Raw genomic sequence first — 20839 nt, 5'->3', positions numbered from 1 at the left:
CCGAATAGCATCACTAATACAGATGTTATATTCCCATCTGTATTAATATTTCAAATGAGAAAGCAACAATTCATTTAGGAAAAAATTAAGGTGAATTTGTATTCTTTGAAAGTTACTACATGGTACTTGCTCAATAGACACATTAATTGAAACAATTCAGACAAACAAAACATCCATAATGTTAAGTTTTTTATATAAATTGAGCAAGCGTTGTAAGTATTCAAGAGCTATTACTAAATTCTAAGGAAAATAAATGTCATGCAATATACACATATTCTACTTATACAATATTTATAATCAGTATAATTTCTAAATATATAAAGCAAGTGTATGACTTTTTTAAGAGAAAACTTTGATTTCAATTTTATAGGAGACAAGGAGGGAAAAGGAAAGGGAAGGAGATGAAAGGAAGAAAAAGAAGTATGATACTTGATGTTTGACATTTAGGGATATTAATCTCTAGAAACCTAGTTTTATTTGGATATTCAATAATTCAAATATTAAAATGAGTGGAAACATATGAGTAAACATATATTTCCAAATTAACAAAAGCAGTAATACACCAAATATAATTTGAACTTGCGTTTCTTTAATAAAAGTTGAAGTTGAAAAAAATGTATAAATTGATGCTAAACTCTTGGGAAACAAACAGTAATTTTATCTAATTTGCAATATATTTTAAAATTATTTGAGAATTTCTTCCCTTGGATAATATAAATTCATTCATTAGAGATGAAAGTATTTGTGTAGCATTATATCAGGCAAAGCCTGAAAAAATTTAGGTGTCAAACAACAGAATAAATAAAAAATATTGGAAATATAATGATAAGGAGTTTGGACTTCTGAGTGAGAAGCAGATAGTATGAAACCATGCTGCAGTACACAAGAATTTTCTGACTTTATTTCAATTATTTCTCCTTCAAGCTACTCTTCCTCATATGTAAAATGGGAATAATGATATTATTATGACAAAAGAGATTAGTGAGAAAAATGTGATAAATACCTACAGTGCATTTCTCATTCTTCTTTTCATAAAGACTTACTCCCATATTTTGTGTTTATGTTATTAACTTAATTATGAATGTTATCAATGCCTATAGTGACCTCTCTTTATCAGAAATATACATAACTGTATTTCTGTCAGCATTACAGCAATGTGGACTTTACGTCCACACAAAGAACGGCAGATCTGCCAGAGCAAAGCCAGTGCAAATTTGTTTTCCTCTCTATTATTAATGTTATTTCTTTAATCAAAACAGCAGATTAAACATTTTTAACAAGTCTGGTAGTAGCTTTAAATAATTTAATGTACAAACATTTTGAATGGAAACTACGGCAATGCAGACTATTTCAGAACTTCTATATAATGGATCTTGGGGGATAGAACACTCCTTTCCCACCAATATCTCTGTCTGCATTCTTTCCCACTCCTAGATAAAAGTTTGCTAGCAATCCCTAAATTAGCAACAAAACCTCTTTATAAGATATTAAAGTATAAAACACCATTTATAGAAAGGCAGTCTGGGCTTAATACTCTTCCTCTTCCTCATCCTGAAATTCTGGAAAGACACATGGCTCAGAAAAATTGCACCCAGGTGACAGAGTTTATTCTTGTGGGCCTCACAGGTCATCAGGAGCTGAAGATGCCCCACTTTGTGGTTCTCTTCTCCATCTATCTTTGCACAATAGTGGGCAACCTGGGCTTGAGTCTGCTCATTAGGACAGATACAAGACTTAATACCCCAATATACTTCTTTCTTAGCAATCCAGCTTCTGTTGATTTCTGTTATGCTTCTGTCATTATACCCAAAATGCTTGGAAATTTCTTAAGTAAATAAAATACTATCTCCTTCAAAGTCTGTGTTACCCAAGGTGCTGGTTCACTTTCGTTTGTCAGAGTGCTTGCTGCTGGCTCCCATGGCCTCTGATCAATATGTGACCATTTGTAAACCCCTCCTGTATATGATCACAATGCTCCCAGGAATCTGCATTCAGCTGTAGTGGCTGCTTATCACTATAGCTTCCTTATGGCACTGTTTCATACCATCCTCATGTTCTATGTCTCATTGTCACTCCAATCACACCAATCATTTCTAATGTCATGGCATGACTTTCCTCAGGCTAACTTGCTCAGACATTCACTCTAAACAGCTATGAGCTTTGGTCTGTCCCAATATACCAGTCATTTCTTCAGATCTGATTGTGTTTGCTTCCTACATGTTCATTTTACCTGCCATTTGGAGGATGTACTCAGCTGAGGGAAGGCACAGAGACTTCTCCACATACAGCTCCCACACGCTGGCTGGTATCATTTTCTATGGCACCTTGATCTTCATGCACTTAGAGACAAGCCCAAACCATTCCCTCGACATAGACAAGATAACCTCCATCTTCTATACAGGATCACCTGCATGTTGAACCCCTTGACCTACAGCCTCCAGAACAAGGAAAAGAAAGAGGCTCTGAGGAAAATCACCAGTGGAAACAATATTTTGTGCCCATGAAATTAAGAAAATAAACAAAAGCAGACTTTCATTCATGATTTCTCTTTAAACTATTATTAAAGCTAGCCTTGGTCTTTGTTGGTGATTGATAAAGAATTATGGAAAATGTAATTATTTTCTGTATTCTTTATAATTAGTTCATCTTAAAATTATATTTATATTTAGAAGATAATATTATAATTATATCATTTGTCAATTCTCAAATGAAGACTATATAAAAATAATTTATCTCATCTGATGGACACCTAACTAGGTACTGGCCAAGAATGGATTAAAAGTGTAGGTGCTTTGAGTACAAAGCTCAGGATTCTAGGAGATCTGTAAAAATATATTCCAAATTAAAAGTCAAGAAATGACTATAAGCCAGTGGTTTCAACTAAGGTGATTCTTCCTTCCACTAGGAAACAATAAGAAATGTCTGGAAACCTTGTTGATTGTGCTGATGGCAGAATGGAAGGGTTGGGAGTAAGAAAATGTGGGGGGAGGATGTCAATGATACCTTAAAAGTTGAAGTCAAGGATTCTATTTAAAAGTCCTAAAATGCACATGATATCCTCGCAGGAAGAATTATCCACTGTAAAATGGTCATAGTGCCAAAGTTGATAACATTTTCCCAAACAATCATTTCTGAAACAGTTGTTGGGCAGAGTGATCTATAGATGATTTCATTTAGGCTAGTTGATAATGCTGTTCAATTATTCCATATCCTTGCTATTTTCTCTTAGCTTTACTATCAATTTTTAAGAATTATATATTAATACTCCCATTTATGTGTTAAATTATGTATTTCACTTTATCAGCTTTTTACTTTTATTTCATGGAATTATGAATTCATTTGTCAATTGTGCATAAATTTAAAATTTTTATAGTGATGTCATGTTTTTCTATCATTATTAAATATTCCTGTCAGTTTCTAGCAGCATTGCTTGTGGTAAAATTGATTTTATATGACTTTAATATAGTTCTCATGGTTTTATTTGCATGGACGGTTTTTTCCATCCTTTTATGTTAACTTCTGTTTGTGAATCTAAATTGTTTCTCTTGTAGACAGTTAATAATCAGATCTTACATTTCAAATTATTTCTGAAAACCGTGCCTTCTGATTGTAGTAGTTTGGTGCGTTTGTATATAATGTGATTATCAATATGGTTGAATTTATACCTGTAATCTTGCTAATTGTTTTCTAAATAGCTCATCTTACTTTGTTTCATTGTTTCAGCTTTACTGTCTTCTTACATGTTAAAAAGCATATGGAATTAATTTCTGTATTATGAAATATATATACACACATATATGCACATAGATATACATATATAAAGATAGATACCAATATAAAGATAGGTATTGAGATATAAATAGAAATAGAGATAACTTTTTTATAGGGATTTCAATGTTCAGTTACTTTAACCCAATCTACTTTCAGCTAATAAAACAGAACACCAATAAATAATATCAACTGCACCCCAAAATAGCTCCATTCCCTTCTTCTCATTAATTTGTACTGTTATGGTATGTACATATATAATTTCTATATATGCTACAAATCCATAACACAGCGTTGTCATAAATTGTGTAGATGTACACTTTTATATCACTTAAATAAATGAAGAGAATAAAAGTATAAGTACACTCTCACACACATATGTATATGCTACAGTCTTTTACATGCACTGACATCTAAACTAGCTACCACTTCCAATGAGCCTCATTTATTTCTGTGATTGAAGTTACCACATGGAGTAATTTACTCTCCTTTGATGAGATTCTGTTAGTACTCCTTCTAAAGCATATCTGCTAGCAATGAATGATTTCAATATTGTTTACCTGGGCAGGTTTTTAAGTTACCTTTATTTTTGAAAGGTAATTTGCTGGGTATAGTGTTTTAGTTTGGCCTTTATTTTTCCACCAGCCCTTTGAACATTTCATCTCATGGCCTTCTCGTTGTTTCAGAAGTCAACTCTTGATCTTATTATGGTAATCCTATAAGGCTTAGCTATTTTCTCTTGCTGCTTTTAAGAACTTCTCTGTCTTTGGCTGTCAACTGTTGACTATAATCTGCATAAGTGAAAATATCTCTGTTTCTTATTCAACTTGGGTTTGGTTGAGCCTCTTTGATTTGTTTATCAAATTGGAGACATTTTGGCCACTGATTTTTCAAATATATTTTGCCCTTCTCTTTGCTTGGGCCTCCCATTTAACTTTATTGCTTCCAGAGGTCTGTGAGACTTTTTTCAACCTTTCCTCATTCTCTATTATTTAGCTGGGATAAATTCTATTTACCTATTTTTCAAGTTCACTGATTCTTTATTCTAGCACATCAAATCTGCTATTGAGTCCACCCAGTAAAATTTTCAATTCAGGTACTATATTTATACTATACTTTTTAACTTCTGAATTTCTGTTTGACCTATTTTTGAAAAATTATTGCTTTAGTAATTTTCTTTATTTGGTAAGATGTGTATTCATATTTTCTGTTAATTCTTTATATATGGTTTCTTTCAGTGTTTTTAAAATATATTAATAAGAGGATACCTAAAGCCTTTGTTTTGGAAGTCCAAAATCTAGGATCTCTTCATGACACTCTCTATTGACTGCTATTTTTCTTTGTGCTTGGCTATAGTTTCCTGTTTCTTTGTTTCCCTTTTGATTTTTTCTTGATGTAATGTTGCAATTCTGAAATCAGAATCCCCTGCTCCCCACCACACACCCACATTCACCAGGTATTTTTTTGCTTTGTTGTTGCTTTATTTACTAACTCTTTTGAACTAATTTCATTTTTCCTCTATTATATAGACCCTGGAGTTCTCTGCTCTGTTAACTGATGATTGGATAGAATTTTCTTAAATTCCTTGAGCCAATGCCTCTATCTTTTTTTTTTTTCACTTGGGCAGGCCCCAGGAATCAAACCCAGGTCTCTGGCATGGCAGGCGAGAATTCTGCCTGCTGAGCACCATGGCCCACCCATTGCCTCTATCTTTTGATGACTGTCTATGGTGATTGGGGTTGTGGTGTGTATGCCCTCAATGTTCAGACAGGTAACAAATCTGTCTTTCTTTACTTCCTTCTTGAACAGGACCTCAAGTCTGTACAGATGAGGTATCAGTGTCTTCTCAGATCATTCTGGGACATGCACAGAGCCCTGCATATGAATGTGGTCTAGATCATTAAATGGCAATCGTTATGGAAATCTCATCCCCAGATCTTCCTTTTAAGATTTTTTGGTGAGGCTCCTGTTTGCCTATTCTGGAATAGCAGATCACCTTGTTACTTTTCCAGACATCTTCCTGCCAGGTCACTCAGCAACAAGTAGAATTCACAGAGTTAGCAAAATCCTATTCTTATTCAAAAAACCATTTGCAAACTATAGGGCTAAATGTAATCTACTGTCCTACCTTATTCTGTCCAGCGATTCTCTGATTTTCACCTTCTAATAAGCATTCTAGCAGTTCTTTCCAAATGGAGGCCTCTCTCACCAGTAATGCACCTGTTCCATTCCTGAAGCTCTACCATTCCTTATAAAATCAGATGTACATGTACCCCTAATTATAAACAAGTTTATTACTGTAATTCTCAAGGAAATCCAAGGCCCACCAGGAAATGCATGACATTATCAATTGAAAAATCAAAGATCAAAAATGAGATTTTGCCTTTGACAAATTTGAGATCTGGTTGACTCATATTGCTTGGGAAATTGTTTATCCTTTTAAAAATATTAAGAAGTATAATTTTTCTTTCATAATCTCACTATAAAAATATTGTATCATGAACATTGTCATATATGATCTAAAATTAATTTTCATATATTATTGTAATAAGGTTATTTTAATAACAACCTTCTAGGGATCCAAGGGATTCCATTGTCATAATTGCCATAATCTGTTGTTATAATTCATTCCTAAATTTGAAGGAACCTCTACACACTATTCACCATGGTTACTTTATTCATAGGGACATAACCCCAAAGTTCTCACAAACTACACAAGAAATGTGAAATAAGTGAACACCAATGTTACTGTCTAATTAGGGATGCTGTGAAATTTTCTTACAAGCTCTCCTGAGCTTCCAAATTAGAATCTGGGGGGAAAGAAGCTCACAAGCTCTAACTAAACAGGGAGAAAACACAATGTTGTGGAAAATTCTCTAGTAGGCAACTGAAGAGAACACTGCATATAAATTCTGAGTTCATTCTGAAGTTTCCGATCACTTTATTCCAGTATTTCATGGTTCACTCCAGTCTTCATTTCATGTTTCTCTGAAACTTTTCCCTCCTACAGTGAGAAGCCTTGTTCTTATCAACCAAGAACTGCTTATTTGTTTAACTACCATATACATGTACAGCAGTTTACAATTGTTAACTCATAACCCTATGAGAAAAAAATTTACCAACTAGAGTGCAAGATCTATGTATAGTTTCTTTTTCTACAATATCACAATATTTAGTAAAAATAGCATTTTTCAAAGTTACTTATGTCAGCTAATTCCCCACACATTCCATTGTGGTTATGTCATAGATTTAGAATGCAACCAGATTCATTTGACATACTATGCATTCCATCTCCTGACCACCTGGTTGATTTTTTAAATTGTTTATCTATATTAAAATTCACTACTTGTTGGATACGGTTCTATGGATTTTTGACAAATGAATCAAGTCAAGTCTCTATTGCCTCGTACCACACAGAACACTTTCTTCACCTTAAAAGTTCTCCTATATGTCCCCTTTCTAGTAAACCACTCTTCTTCCCCTAGCTTTGTTGAACTATGTTGAATTATTTTACCTACAAGTTGAGAAACGGGGAGATAATAATTGACCTGACAAGAGCCATTGAAGTCCTATAAAAAACTAATGTTTAAGGAACATATAAAAACATAACCTTACAAGTTACTACAACTTTTGTTCATTGCATTTGAATTCAATCTTACGTATTCATAAACATGAATTTACATAGCACATTTAAAAATATATACTATAAAGATAATAATGGAAGTTATCTCTGCTTAAGGGAAATGGGGTGAGGAGTTAGTGATGAAGGAGATTTATTCTTTACTATATACCATTTTGTACTGCTTGTCTTTTTGCCACCCATATATAGCTGAGAACTGTCAAAATAAATTTCAATCAATTAAAACACCAAGGCAATGTAAAACAGTAAAAAATCACTACAATCTTCTACTTCTATATGACCACTTATCAGATAGATGGTAGCCAGAACTGAAGAAATTAGTAAATTATATGCTCCTGACCAAATAAAGGGCTCCCTACCAATTTGCATGTCAGCTAAATACTTTTGTATAACTGTCCAGCACAGTGAGGTAAAATATGGGACATCTTAGAAAATGTTTCCTTTAAGAAATTAAACTGTAATAACAAAGTCATTTTTTGATTCTTGACCTTACCTGTTGTTCCTTTCTTATATAGCTCTGAATAAAAACCCTTTGAAATTAACCTTAATCAAGACTAGAAGTAAAATGTATGCAGAATTCACAGTTAAAGTTGTCTGTGCACATATCTAAAACACTGTAGCATTGGTCTTTCCTGACAGATTAAAATGTCTTCTATCATGTAATCTGTAAATAATTGTTTACATTTATTTTGTGTTTTAGAGTAGACATTTAAAAATTGGAGCTGTAAAATCAATGATAGTTTGGGGGAATCCTCATGTTTTTAGTTCAAAGTTATGAATGATTAGGGTTGAATGCATTGTCCCAAGAGAACCACTAATGCCCCTAAACCTTTTATGAATGGCATCTTAGTTTTTGATCTAGTGTCCCAATATCAGACAAGTCATGGTATTTAATAGTAAGACACAATTAATATAGGCCACTTGGCCATCAGCAGCAGGTGCGAGACCAATAAAACCCATGATGAGAACAATGGGCCCTCCCATACCCAAGCTAACAATGTTGAATTCTCTTCATTCAGCCAACTGAAGATGAGGATGGAAAAGAAAGTAAAAAACAGCCATCAACATAAAGGAACCATGGTCAGGACATCCTCCTCAGGAACTATAGCTGTAAGGCTGGTTCAATCCAGAATTTGGAACAAGCAAAGAAAGGACTAACCTGTTCTAAGATAAATTTTGGCTTATTATAATAGTGAACTTCCCACCTCTAGGAAGAGTTTAGATGCCATTTTTTGAACATGTGATTATGAAGTTGTAGGATCTTCCATTCATACCAGAACACGCTAATGCATTTGCATAAAAGATAAAGTGATAAGCAAATGTGCAGTGAGCTGGGGAGAAGGGAGGAGCATTGGGTATTAGAGGGAAAGTAGAAGATAGCTCAGGGATTTGGTGTGTTGCAGCATTAGGCTCAGCCCCTGACACCTTGCTTTTGCAGATGCAAATAATACAGCTGCTTAGCTCACCTCTGTGGTTGTCAACAGCACTATGCCTTTGTCAACATCACAAACAAGGGCCCCCTGCTCAGGTCTGGGTATCCCCAGTAACAGATGCACTTGCTATTTTAAAACAAAATGATGTATTATATATACATGGAAGAATCATTTTAATTCAAGCATACAGTTCATATTTATACATCTATTCTGATTAACACTGACATAATGTGCTGACATCAGGCTATGACTTAGAAACCTTTGATGGTTTTCCCAGTTCAATGTTTCTGATGTGTTAATGCATCATATACAAGGGAATGACAGATATTGACCCTTCTCACTCCATTATATTGCAGCCCAAAATTATAGTTGGGAATTTATTTAGTTGAATACTACATGGAAAAGTTTATATTCAAATCCAGTGTCTGAAACAGACAAGTCCACCCCTGTTTCTCCAGAAATCATATTCATAACAGGTTGCTTATCTATCATCAAATCCTGAATTCTTGGAAATGTAACCTTCTCCTTGCTTTGGACAACATGGCTTATCTCAAATGCTTTACTGATCCTTCTCACATCTATCTTGATTCTTGGCTAAGTGTTTCTGCTCCTGTCTATTTGAAACCTCTGAAATAGTAGAGGTGTTTTATCCATTCTCAGTTAAATATTTATCTCCCTAAATTGTTAGGAAAATGCAACACATAGTATATTTGGAAATAGGATAATAATCCCCTAAATGCCTTTATGTCCCCCTACATTGCATTTTACACAACTGGGGGTCATTACTAGTTTCTTCTGAGGCACAATATTCCCTAGTAAAGATTGAAATCTGTTCTTCCCAGACAGCCTTGCTGTGGCCATAGCATCAAACAAGACAATACCCTGGAAAAGTGTTCTTTAGACTGGGTCATAAAGAAATTATGTAATAACTAACAGAGATAACATGGAAGAATAAATAAATATGTCATGAGCCTTTCAAAGAATAAACCAGAAAGGAAGCAGCATTATGTCATACAAAATTCACAGATAGGTTCATGGGAGAGTCAGTTTTTCATCTCTTTGAAAGATATAATTATTATCTTTCTTTCAAAACCAAATTCAACTGAAGAAATCCCACAAAAACAATATGAATGATTGGAACAATAAATAAATAATAGCATTTCACAAATTACACAATGTTAGGGTAACAATAATACCACAGTAAAAGCCACACTTTAGAGTTGTTGTTTTTCAAAAACAGAGAATAATATCAATTCATCTTCATTTTCCCTTGGGCTCCCTATGCAGCATGGGTTACAATTTTTCTGATTATCTTAATTGCATCATGCCTCTTAAAGTCCATTGGGAAAGAGTCACTGATAAAATCCTGCCATTTTTTTTTTTTTTTAAAGGAAAGACAGAGAGAAGGAAGGAAGGATAGAAGGAAGGAAGGAAGGAAGAAAGGGAAACATTTTTAAACATTTTCTTGTTTTATTGTATTCTGTTTCCCCGTTTTTGTTACATGGGCTGGGGCCGGGAATCGAACCGAGGTCCTCCGGCATAGCAGGCAAGCACTTTGCCCGCTGAGCCACCGCGGCCCGCCCAAATCCTGCCATTTTTTGATGCACAAATCTACTCAGAAGAAAAATAGGAGCACACACTACTCAGGTAGGATAGAAGAGTGTATTTCAAAATTGGGGTGAAAGTAAATTTTTTAAATGAAGTGAAATAGTATAGAATAAAAAAGAATGACACATCTTAGATATCATTTTCTGAAATAAAGGCAAATAGCATTTTCTCTCATTTTATGCCAGTTGTGTGTATATCATTATTGTGTAAATATAGTTCTTATCAGTTTGGGATTGAAAAAAAAAGGGGTTGAGAAATGCAAGATAGAATTTCTTGTACAAACAAAATATTATCTCCCTCAATGTGTGCTGCTCAATTAGGCTGTTTTCTGGCATTCATGACAGCTGAATGCTTGCTACTGGCTTCCATGGTTTATGATCAATATGTGGCCATTTGTAACCCTCCTATATATGGTCATGATGTCTTGATCTACAGCCTTCAGAACAAGGAGATATAAGATGCCGTGAAAAAAGTCATCAATAATAGAAACCAGGATTCTGAGTTCATGAACTTAAGAAAGTGACTCAATTAAATAAAAATGGACTTTATATATAGTCTGATTTTTTCTCCCATATAGAAACTAGCTGAATGACTGCTTTCATCAGTCAGTGGTGAATGTCTATCTGATCATTGGATAATGAAATTTCAGATGTATATGTAGCCATAAGGCTATACATCTACTCTCTCATTTCTTATAGGACAAGTGTAATAAAAATATTATTCTCTGTATAATGTATTCAAAATACATTATACCAGTTTTCTCATCAATCAAATGAATAACATATAAAAAACTTTATTATCTAGATAGACAACTAGGAACAGACAGTGCATCGACAAAAGTCCAGGCACCTCCAACTTCCAATTAAGTATTCAGAATTCTAAGATAGCACTGACCGTATATTCCAAATGTAAAGCAAAAATATATAGTATAAAAAATGTTCCTGATTTTTAATTTCTTGAAAAATATTGTGGCAGTATAAAACTGTTTCATATTAATACATACAACAAATTTTCTTTATTAAAGAGAATAATGCTGAAAAGGAGCCCCTTACCCCAAAATCTGGATTCATTTCTCTGTGCAGCTTAATGCACAGACACATAGAAAGGGTTGTCAGGAAAAAGAAGGTTTATTTATGCCAGTGGGTTGGCAGTAGAAAATTCTTAAATCTGTCTCCAATATACACATTGGAGACAAAGAAAGATAATTATTTTCAGTAACATGTAACAGAGGTCTGGAAAACTTCATTAGCTCCTTATATCAGTTATTTTCTACATTCTTGCTTGCATCCTCTAAGATGCATGGTGCATGACATCTCCAAATCTGTGTTGATAAATGAATGAACACAAACAATGTTGACTAACATATTGCCTAATTTGTGTTTATCCATGTCTGGGAAGATGTTCTACACATTTCTCCTCTGTGAAACTCAAGCTTAAGTCTATAATTCATGTACATAGAGGCAAGAGGCATTTACTAAGAAAAAGAATAGTTATAATGACAGGAAAATGACAAGTCCAGTTTGAAAAAGAGTTAGTAACCATGACCCTATTCCTGAAGGTAGCCAACTGAATAGGTCAAATAAATTAAAATTATTAACTGGAGTAGTTATGTCCTGAACATGATCATTCAGGTGGTCTACGAGAGAAGAGATTTATCAGTAATATAAGTATGACATTCTTATATTGTCATAACAGAATAGCACAAGATCCCCCTTGTGAGGTGATGATGATATTTAGGACCATTCTCTTTTGTCATATTGCTTTGCACATTAAAGCCATTTCCATATTTATGACAGTTATATTATGATAACTGTCACTTAGTGCCTGAAGAGCAGAGATGTTTAATGTACCTTGTTCAGCAATTACATCTTCAACTCCTATAGGTGGACAAAAACTGCAGCTATGTGATCATACCCACAGAAAAGAGAGGGGAGGGAATCCATTGAGCTTGTAACAGGGATAAATTAGCCACCATAAGTGGAAGTTTACTATGAATTGTTCCTTGAGCCCAAGATAACCCTAGAGTGCATCATCTATCCATCCAGTTGGGAACTAAGTCTATGAATTACATCCACAGATGTACTAGATTCCATTAGGAATGACCCCAATACATTTCAGGTCTCCTATTCCAATCAGTTCCATACTAATCACTAGCTAATAAAGTGATGGATTGTTTACAGTTTTCAGAGGGTACATCCCCCATTTTGCATCATGGAAGTAATGCTTAAGTAGGAATGAGTTTTTTGCTCCCAATAAAATGTAGCCTTCTTAGCTTGATCACCCATATTCCAGTGTGTGCCAGTTTATTCAGTACTGTAGGTTGGAAATTTGATTAGATTATCTTTACAAAGATGTGACACATCCAATTGTGGGTATTAGCCTTTGATTAGAGGGAGATGTGACTCCATTCATTCCAGGTGGGGTTTGATCAGTTTACTGGAATCCCTTAAAAGAGAAAACATTTTGGAAAAAGCTTCAGAGCTTTTTTCCCCTCCTGTTCTTAATGCATCTTCAATAAACTCACCTTCTTGCTAGTTTCTCTGACATGGGATCAGGCAGGACTGATTATAAAACATATACCATGTTTTATGATGGTAACAACTACATCTCACAATTCTAGAATTTGATCTACATGTTTTATGTCTTTGTTGGCTGTTGCTAAGAGACAATACTCTTTCCAAATTACCATGTAAACTGCTGTTTTAAAACAGCTAAAATATATCTCAATTCTATATATACCATGACTCTCTGTCCTGCACTCAACTGGGGCTCTGCGGAAGGCAAATAATCAGCCCATTGTGCTGAAGTGCAACATGGAAGGGCTTTACCTCCAGTATCTCTGAAAGGATGATAAATGAATACCCTGCCTTCTGTTTACCCTGGCCCATGTAACTATACCCATCAGTGAATATTTCTAGTCTGGGTCTGCTAGTGGCACATTCATTAGCCCTGGCATGCTTGAATTGACTTCATCAAACAGATGAACACAATCATGTAATGGACCAGTCCATTCAGACTTTTTTTTGAATTTCTAGAAGAATTTCTAGGTTGGCAGGATTGAGCTTATATATAGATTTTAGGATATTTAGATTGTTCAGCAGCACTGCCTGATAGTGGATTAGTGTTCCCATTATGAACCATTGTCTCTCCCTTATTGTTATAACATGTTAAGGACATAATGGGGCAGTAAAAACAAGATTTGGGAGTCCAAAGTAAACTTCTCAGTTTCTTGAAGGAACTCACAAGCGGCTGCTACTATGTATAAATAAGCAAGACAGCCTTGGGCCACCACATCAAGTTGTTTTAACAAATAAGCTACTGGTCATATACTCCCTCTAAAAGGCTATATTAGTACTCCTAAGGCAATGTCCAGATTTTCATGGACAAAAAGATCAAATTCTTTCATGGAACCATGTTACTAGACAAAGTCTGTGGATTCTTTTGATTGATGTACTCAATAATCAATTCCTGAGACACTGGGGTTACAAAAGAGAAGGAACTTATTATTAGGTGTATAATAGGAGAGTAGATGGTCTACTGGCCAAAAACCTGTCTCCCCAAACTGAAGTGATTTTGATTGTTTCATTAGAGAAAAGATGGGCATGGTTTAGGATAATGAGCACTACGGCACCAGATGATATATTTAGAGATGATCTAATTATTGATCATGTACAAATTGATTACATGCTTAGTCACAGAATGTATGTAAGAAAATAGCAGAATGAGGTATACTGACTTGTAAGTTAAAGTCTAAGCTACTGCGCATGTCAAGTGGGCCCATTTTGGTTAGATTCAATATAGGTTATCAAGATAACTTTGGACTTGGGGTGAGTTAGTTCTGGACTGACCCAAGACCCTTCATTAATAAACATTAGGGGCTGTCTTTAGTGATCACAAGATTCTAAAGTTGAAAAACTGGATAACTGGGTACAAATGAAGGTTAGTCACAAGATTTTTACAATCACAGAACAGAGGTAGAAGATAAAGGTTATATTATCGTATTAGTGATGAGGCAATTGGATTACAAGTTAGAGATTTCTGTCTACTCCAATATACAAGAAAGCAAAAAGGAATATCTGTATAATAGTTCAGCAATCAAAATCATCCCTTAAATTCTAATTTCTTGATTACAGGACAATACTGTCTAATAATACCACTATTTTATTCCTATGTCAGGTTCCTCCCATTAGAATGCAAAGAATTTTTGTAAGTTTTTATCTAATAGGATGCAATAGAAGACAACCTTTATATTTATAATTGTGAATCAAGTATATGTTGATATACATAAGAAGTATTGATAAGGTGAGTATATGGATTAGGCACTATTATATGTATAACTCCCACTATTTGATTTATAACTCCTAAATCTTAGACAAATCTTGTAATATTGACTTTCATCCCTTCCTAGATGAGGGAGTTGGGCTGCTATGCAGGGTTTCCTAGTTCTTTCTTTTCCAGAGAGACTTGGGAATTCTCATTTCCAGTGCCCCCTTCTCCTTTACATTTAGCTCATTTTGGGGAACTTAATGGTTTCCTTGGGACACCCTGGAGTCTTTTCCAGTATGATGCATCTTCATCATGCTTTTCCTGTCTTGGAACCTGAAGATAGCCAACATTCTTGTTGAACATTTCCCCCAGGAGATTAGTTTGAAGTATAGCCAGGTCATCAACAAACTGCTTTTTATTGATTTTGCAGGAAGATTCACAATTATGAAAAACCCTGAAGGCAATTTTCACAAGCTCAAATATTGGTACACCTAATCCTCCTAACTCCTGTGATTTCTGATCAATGTTGGGTGCACTCTGGAAAGTAAAGGACTGATCTTCAGCCCTGTGAGAAGGAGATAGAATGGAAGGGGCAGGAGCAAGCACCAAGACCACAGATTCTGGAGAAAGGGGAAAGGAGAGTGCAGAAATTGTAGACTCCAGTTGATGATGTAGGGGAAAATGGGAACCACAGCTTCTGCACAGGGGCATCATTTGGCAATTCCTTGGTTGGGAGCTCCAGGCATTCCTGAATCTGGGGTTCAGAAGTTTCAGTTACTATTCTTCTGGCCCAGAACTCAGGAGCCCTCTACAAGAAACCAGAGCACTTTCCAGCTCCAGCCCTAAGAATCTCAGCCACTATCTTTTCAGCCTGGAGTTCAAAAACCTCAGCCAGCATTTTCTCTGGGGCTAAGGTGTTGCTTCCTACAGACCAGAGATCAAAGGATATTAAGGAATGATGAAAAAGACAGATGGAATCAGGGAGTCTGAGAATCAATAATAACAGACAACAGACAACTTTATTCTTTATCAGATCCTGCTTATATACTGCAGGGTGACAAAAGGCAGGCATGCATTTCCTGAGGGGAAGAGAGTGCTTATTTTTCACTGCTCTCTACCTTCATACTTAACATAACCATTTGGGGTAAACAAGCGTTCTCTTCCTCCAAGATTTCTACATAACAATCTACACAACTTGCTGCTGCCACCACCCTGATGTCAGCTGCTCTCAAAAAATCCTGCAGGTCTTGTTTTAACCCTTGCTCCTACACTAGGGGTCTCAGCCAGTACATTCTCAACCTGGAGGCTGGTTGGCCTTCTTTTATTTCTTCTCAAGACTAAAGTTTAAGAGCTCTTAAAAAGAGGCTAGGATCTTGGCTGCTAGGCAAAATGCCATGCCTAACCATTTTATCTGCAGTTTTGCATTGTGAGTTTGAGGCATAAAACCCATTCCATTTGGTCACTCTCTTACAAAATAACTCTAGATGCAAAAATAGCATTATATTCTACTGATCCTTGACTTGGCCACTGTTTAAGCAGTCCTCCAATACATACTTAGGCCAAACTACTTCATGTAAATGTTTCATGATTTTCTTTATTGTGGGTTTGTGCTGGTTTGAAACTGTTATGTACCCCAGCAAACTCTTTCAATCCGATCTTGTGGGTGCAGGCTTATTGTGGGTGGTGCATATTGATTAGATCATTTCCATGGAAATGTGAACTTACTAATTCAAGATGGGTCTTAATTAGTTTATTGTAGTCCCTGGAGAGAGAGAGAGTTTGTTTTATTAATGAGCCCCTGGAGAGAGAGAGAGTTTGGAGTCATCACAGAGAGTGAGAGTTCAGATGTTTGTAGACAGAGAGAAGGCCAGAGGAGGCCACTGGAACCAAGAGTTGAAAGCAATGAAACCCAGGAGCAAAGGGTCAGCAGGGGTCTCCATGTGCTTCCCCATGTGACAGAGATAACCCAGAAGTGGCCTTTCTTGAGTGAGGGTGTCCTCTTGTTGATGCCTTAATTTGGACATTTTCATGGCCTTAAAACTGTAAAGTTATAACCCAATAAATCTCTTTTGGAATAGCCAATTGATTTCTGGTATACTGCATTCTGTCAGCTTTAGCAAACCAAAACAATGCTCACACCCAAATTCCTCCCAATGCTTAAGGATACAATATAAAAGATTGTCTTTCTTATTTTCTTTAGATTTCTCATTCATGTTGTTTCCCATTTTTAACACTCTTTAGACAACTTCTGAAGACAAGACACAAACCAAGAACCAAACCCACCCTGCACCCCCCCCAAAAGCAAATCCAAAACCTAGGCCTCAAGTTCCAGTGACATTCCCTTATGCTAGGGGCTGATCCCTTTCCCCAAACCAAATAAGTTCCCAAATGTAGTTTTCCACTTAGCAGCTTTGGCAGGAATTATTATGCCACTGAACACACACATAGAACCCAAGAACATATAGGCATCTGCACTCAAACACCAGATCTGTTTACCTCCACAGGCAGCCACAATTGAGATCTCAGATGCCTGAGGTAAGAAACTCCCATGTCAAATTCTCAGAGAACAATTTATCCAATTTTTGGATAGAGCTAATGTAGCTTATGACTGTTTTACCTCAGGGGTACAGAAATCCACCAAGCAACCTATCTTTCACACTTTGTGCTGTTGTGAAACCAGGGACAAGGCTTCAAGCCCCCAGGAATGTTACTCAGAAACAGAACAAACCAGAGCCAAGGCTCTGAAGTTTCAGAAAGTAGGTTTTATTGTCTATGGCCACAGGGCTCAGCTGAGTAGCCTCTGAAAGTCTGAGCCCCAGACAAAAGGTTAACATCAGTTTTTAATAGACAAGATGGCACATTGAAGACAAGGTAAATGATTGGCTGGTTTAAATCAGGAAGGACATGAAACTTGGATTACAGAAGCAGATGAGCGGTTAGCAGGGCAGGGCCTTCACAGGGACTTTTCTTATCCTGCCTATTGACCGTCCTTGGGACCTGGGAGATTTTTCAAACAGGGAATGGCCCAAGTAAACAGGGAACTGCCTGCTGCAACAGGAAGTGACTTTAACAACCAGTGACTGCCTGCAGCATTCCCCCCCTTTGTTGCTTGCCCACACCAGACCTTGTCTATTCTGTTCACAGGTGTTGATATGTCCTGATCTGAGCTGCACATGGGAAACAAAGTAGCCATGCAGTGTTTAGGCCTCTGCAAATTTGGGGGGGGAATGAGGGTCTGTGCCCCACCTCTGTTGGCCCTAAGTTTTCTCCTGATGGCCCCTTTGCAACTGTGCCTGTCTTAGGTTATTCTTTCCCTGAGGACTCTTACCTGTTATTCTAGTTTGCTAGTTGCCAGAATGCAACATGCCAGAGACAGATTGACTTTTAATAAAAGGGGATTTATTTTGTTAGTTCTTCAGAGGAAAGGCAGCTAACTTTCAACAGAGGTTCTTTCTTATGTGGGAAGGCACAGGATGGTATCTGGCTGGCCTTCTCTCCAGGCCTCTGGGTTCCAACAACTTTCCCTGGGGTGAATTATTTCTCCATTTCCATAGGCCTGGGCTGAGCTGTGAATGCTGAGATGAAGTATGCTGAGCTGCTTAGGCTGTTCTATGTTGTGCTCTCTCATTTAAGCACAGTCAGTTAAGTCAAACATCATTCATTGCAGAAGGCCCACCTCCTAGCCAACTGCAGATGTAATCAGCAACAAATGAGATTCACATACCATTGGCTCATGTCCACATCAACAGAACCAGGTGCCTTCACCTGGCCAAGTTGACAACTGAATCTAACTACCACACCTGTCTCTGACTAACCAGCCATTTTCTAGGGCCAAGCAGGGTGGTGTGAGGTGTGCAAGTGAGGGAGAGGCAATCTGTCTGATCTGTCTCCTCAACAGCCTATGCCCCCTGGCATCTACCCCCAGCACCTGCTTTGGGATTTCCTCACTTGGTGGTGGGTCCCCAGCTCTGGTTACATGTTTTGGGGGAACCCAGGTTCCATTTCTCCATTGAGGGCCTAACTCATAGCTTTGGGCAAGAGACAAATTACATGGTATAAGCTCCCAGGAGGCCTCATCTCAGCTACAGCCAAGAGCTCCCAACTTATCTCAAATGCATTGCATTACCAGAAGGATCACACTGGGAAAGGTGTTGGATTCATTGGAGGGGGGCTGGTAAAATTGTACGTGTGTTGAAGGTCAGGTGGACTTGAGAAATGCTTCCCTTTCTCAGGGTTATGGTGATAGTCTTGCCATCCTAGAGTAGTGAAACAGCATTACTGAACCTGGCAAGATGGTATTATAGTTTACTGGGGGGCCTCACTTTAGGGTGCATACAGAATAATGCAGGTCTGAGAACTGCCCTGGTATGAATACTGGTTATAGTTTTTATCCTTTTTCCAACATAGATGGTCTTGAGGAATGCCTGACATGCATCATTCCCCTCAAAGGACTTATGGCCACGCCGAGCAGTAACAGATGAGTAAGATGCATGGTGCTGGCCATGGGGAGTGCTACAACATGAACATGCAATTAGCCTCAGGAAAGGAATGGAGACACACACTATGGGCAGTGGCTCAGAATGGGGAAGTTACCTGGGTAAGAGGGATCCCACCAAATTAGAGTTAGATTGGTTTTGGGGAAGAAATCCAGGCAACCTATTTCTAGGAGGACTAAAACTTCTAAACAAAAGAAAAAGCAAAGAACAAGAAAAGACAATGTGTCCACAGACCTGACAGGCTGGGATATCCATGCATAGATTCCCTAGTCTTTGCCCATGCATGGATCCATCAGCTTCTGGGGTGACTGAGGCAGGGTTAGGAGGTCTCCACATGCTTCAGCCATGCATTAACTAGCTGCTTCTGGTGAACTAGAGCATTGGTGAACAATGATCATTCAGGCCTCAGTCACATGTTGATCAGCTGATCTTGGCTGCAATGGAGAAGGGCCTAGTGGCTCCCAGAGAATGATGCATGTCAGGTGTTCAGGATAAGGAGTGCAGTCCCAGGAGTCATCTGCAGTGGCCCCCTTGACCTGAGGGTGGTGAATTCACAGGATGGTCTTCACCACTTTGACAGCTTTTGGGGTTACTAAAACAACATGGTTAGGACCTCTCCATTAAGACTGGAGGGAGTCTTTTTTTTTTATTCTCCAGTCTTTTACCCATATGATGTTTCCTGAATTAACCTTGGGTAAGGGAGGGTAGATACTAAAGGTTTCAGTACCGCTTTCAACACCTTCCCTTTTAGTTCACCTAAAACTTTTCCTAATTTTGACTATAATTTCCTTTTTCACAAATTTTTGGCAACTTACTATATTTGTTCAGCCTTTGTCTTACATTTTCCCTATTCTGTAAAAACCATTTATTTTATCTTAGGACAAAACTACTTTCCTTTTCCTTTTAATAAAAGCACATCCTTTAAATCCTTCATACTTAGGCTGTTACTTCAAACAAATATTTCATTACATAAAGATATTATCAAAATCAAATCTATCAAAATAATGTTAAATACTTAAAATGCTTTAGTCGATGCATATTTGAAACATCAATATGCAATTTTTTAATAAGAATTAATGGCACTTATCAAGATTTATAAAAAACTGCAAGGATAAAACTTGCAAACAAGGAGTTTCTCAATATTAAACAGTTTTCCCAATTTAAAAATATTAAACATAAAACCAAAGGGGAGCCACAAATTTGGAGTCAAAGATAATGGGGTTTGGCTTAATCCCTTTGTCTGGAAGAAAGGGATTAAATGTGAGTATAGAGGTGCCAAGAGAGCTGAATACAGGTCTTCTGCCTTGCCCGGAGTAGGAGCACTATTCACTTTATGATTATAACTTGGTTTACATTTTTCTTCATACATTCTCTTTATTTCATTATTTGGCAAAATGTTAATACTTTTTGGTTGACCCCAGCTTCCAGCAGGGCTTGGAACATATTTATGTGGGAAATCCTATTACTGGTATTGGGGAACCATTTCCCATTATATCTTTTGGCCTTTCCTTTCCTTGTATTCCAGTCTCTCATGTCTCCCAGCTCTGCCATTTTATTTAAGACACTGTTAAGTGGATTGCCTATGTATCTTAATAATAAAGTCACTATCAAGTGTTTATATTCTGGAG

At 36.8% G+C, this 20839-nt stretch overlaps 1 long non-coding RNA gene and 1 pseudogene across 1 annotated transcript in view; one reads left to right on the top strand and one right to left on the bottom strand.

Annotated features, from left to right (window-relative positions):
• Positions 1-13003, bottom strand: part of LOC143649741 (uncharacterized) — a 46283-nt gene extending 33280 nt beyond the window's left edge. The window contains exons 1-2 of the long non-coding RNA XR_013159151.1: positions 12974-13003; positions 2231-2435 (exon numbers count right to left, since the gene is read on the bottom strand). This is a non-coding gene — a long non-coding RNA (uncharacterized LOC143649741). The remainder of the gene's footprint in view (positions 1-2230; positions 2436-12973) is intronic.
• LOC143649740 (olfactory receptor 8U1-like) lies at positions 1572-10972 on the top strand (annotated as a pseudogene).
• Positions 13004-20839: the final 7836 nt, after the last annotated feature.

The sequence above is a fragment of the Tamandua tetradactyla genome, chromosome 11, assembly GCF_023851605.1.
Source record: "Tamandua tetradactyla isolate mTamTet1 chromosome 11, mTamTet1.pri, whole genome shotgun sequence".
Taxonomy (NCBI): Eukaryota; Metazoa; Chordata; class Mammalia; order Pilosa; family Myrmecophagidae; genus Tamandua; species Tamandua tetradactyla.
The sequence above is the reverse complement of the archived record's forward strand: the minus strand, read 5'-3'. Positions and strand labels throughout refer to the sequence as shown.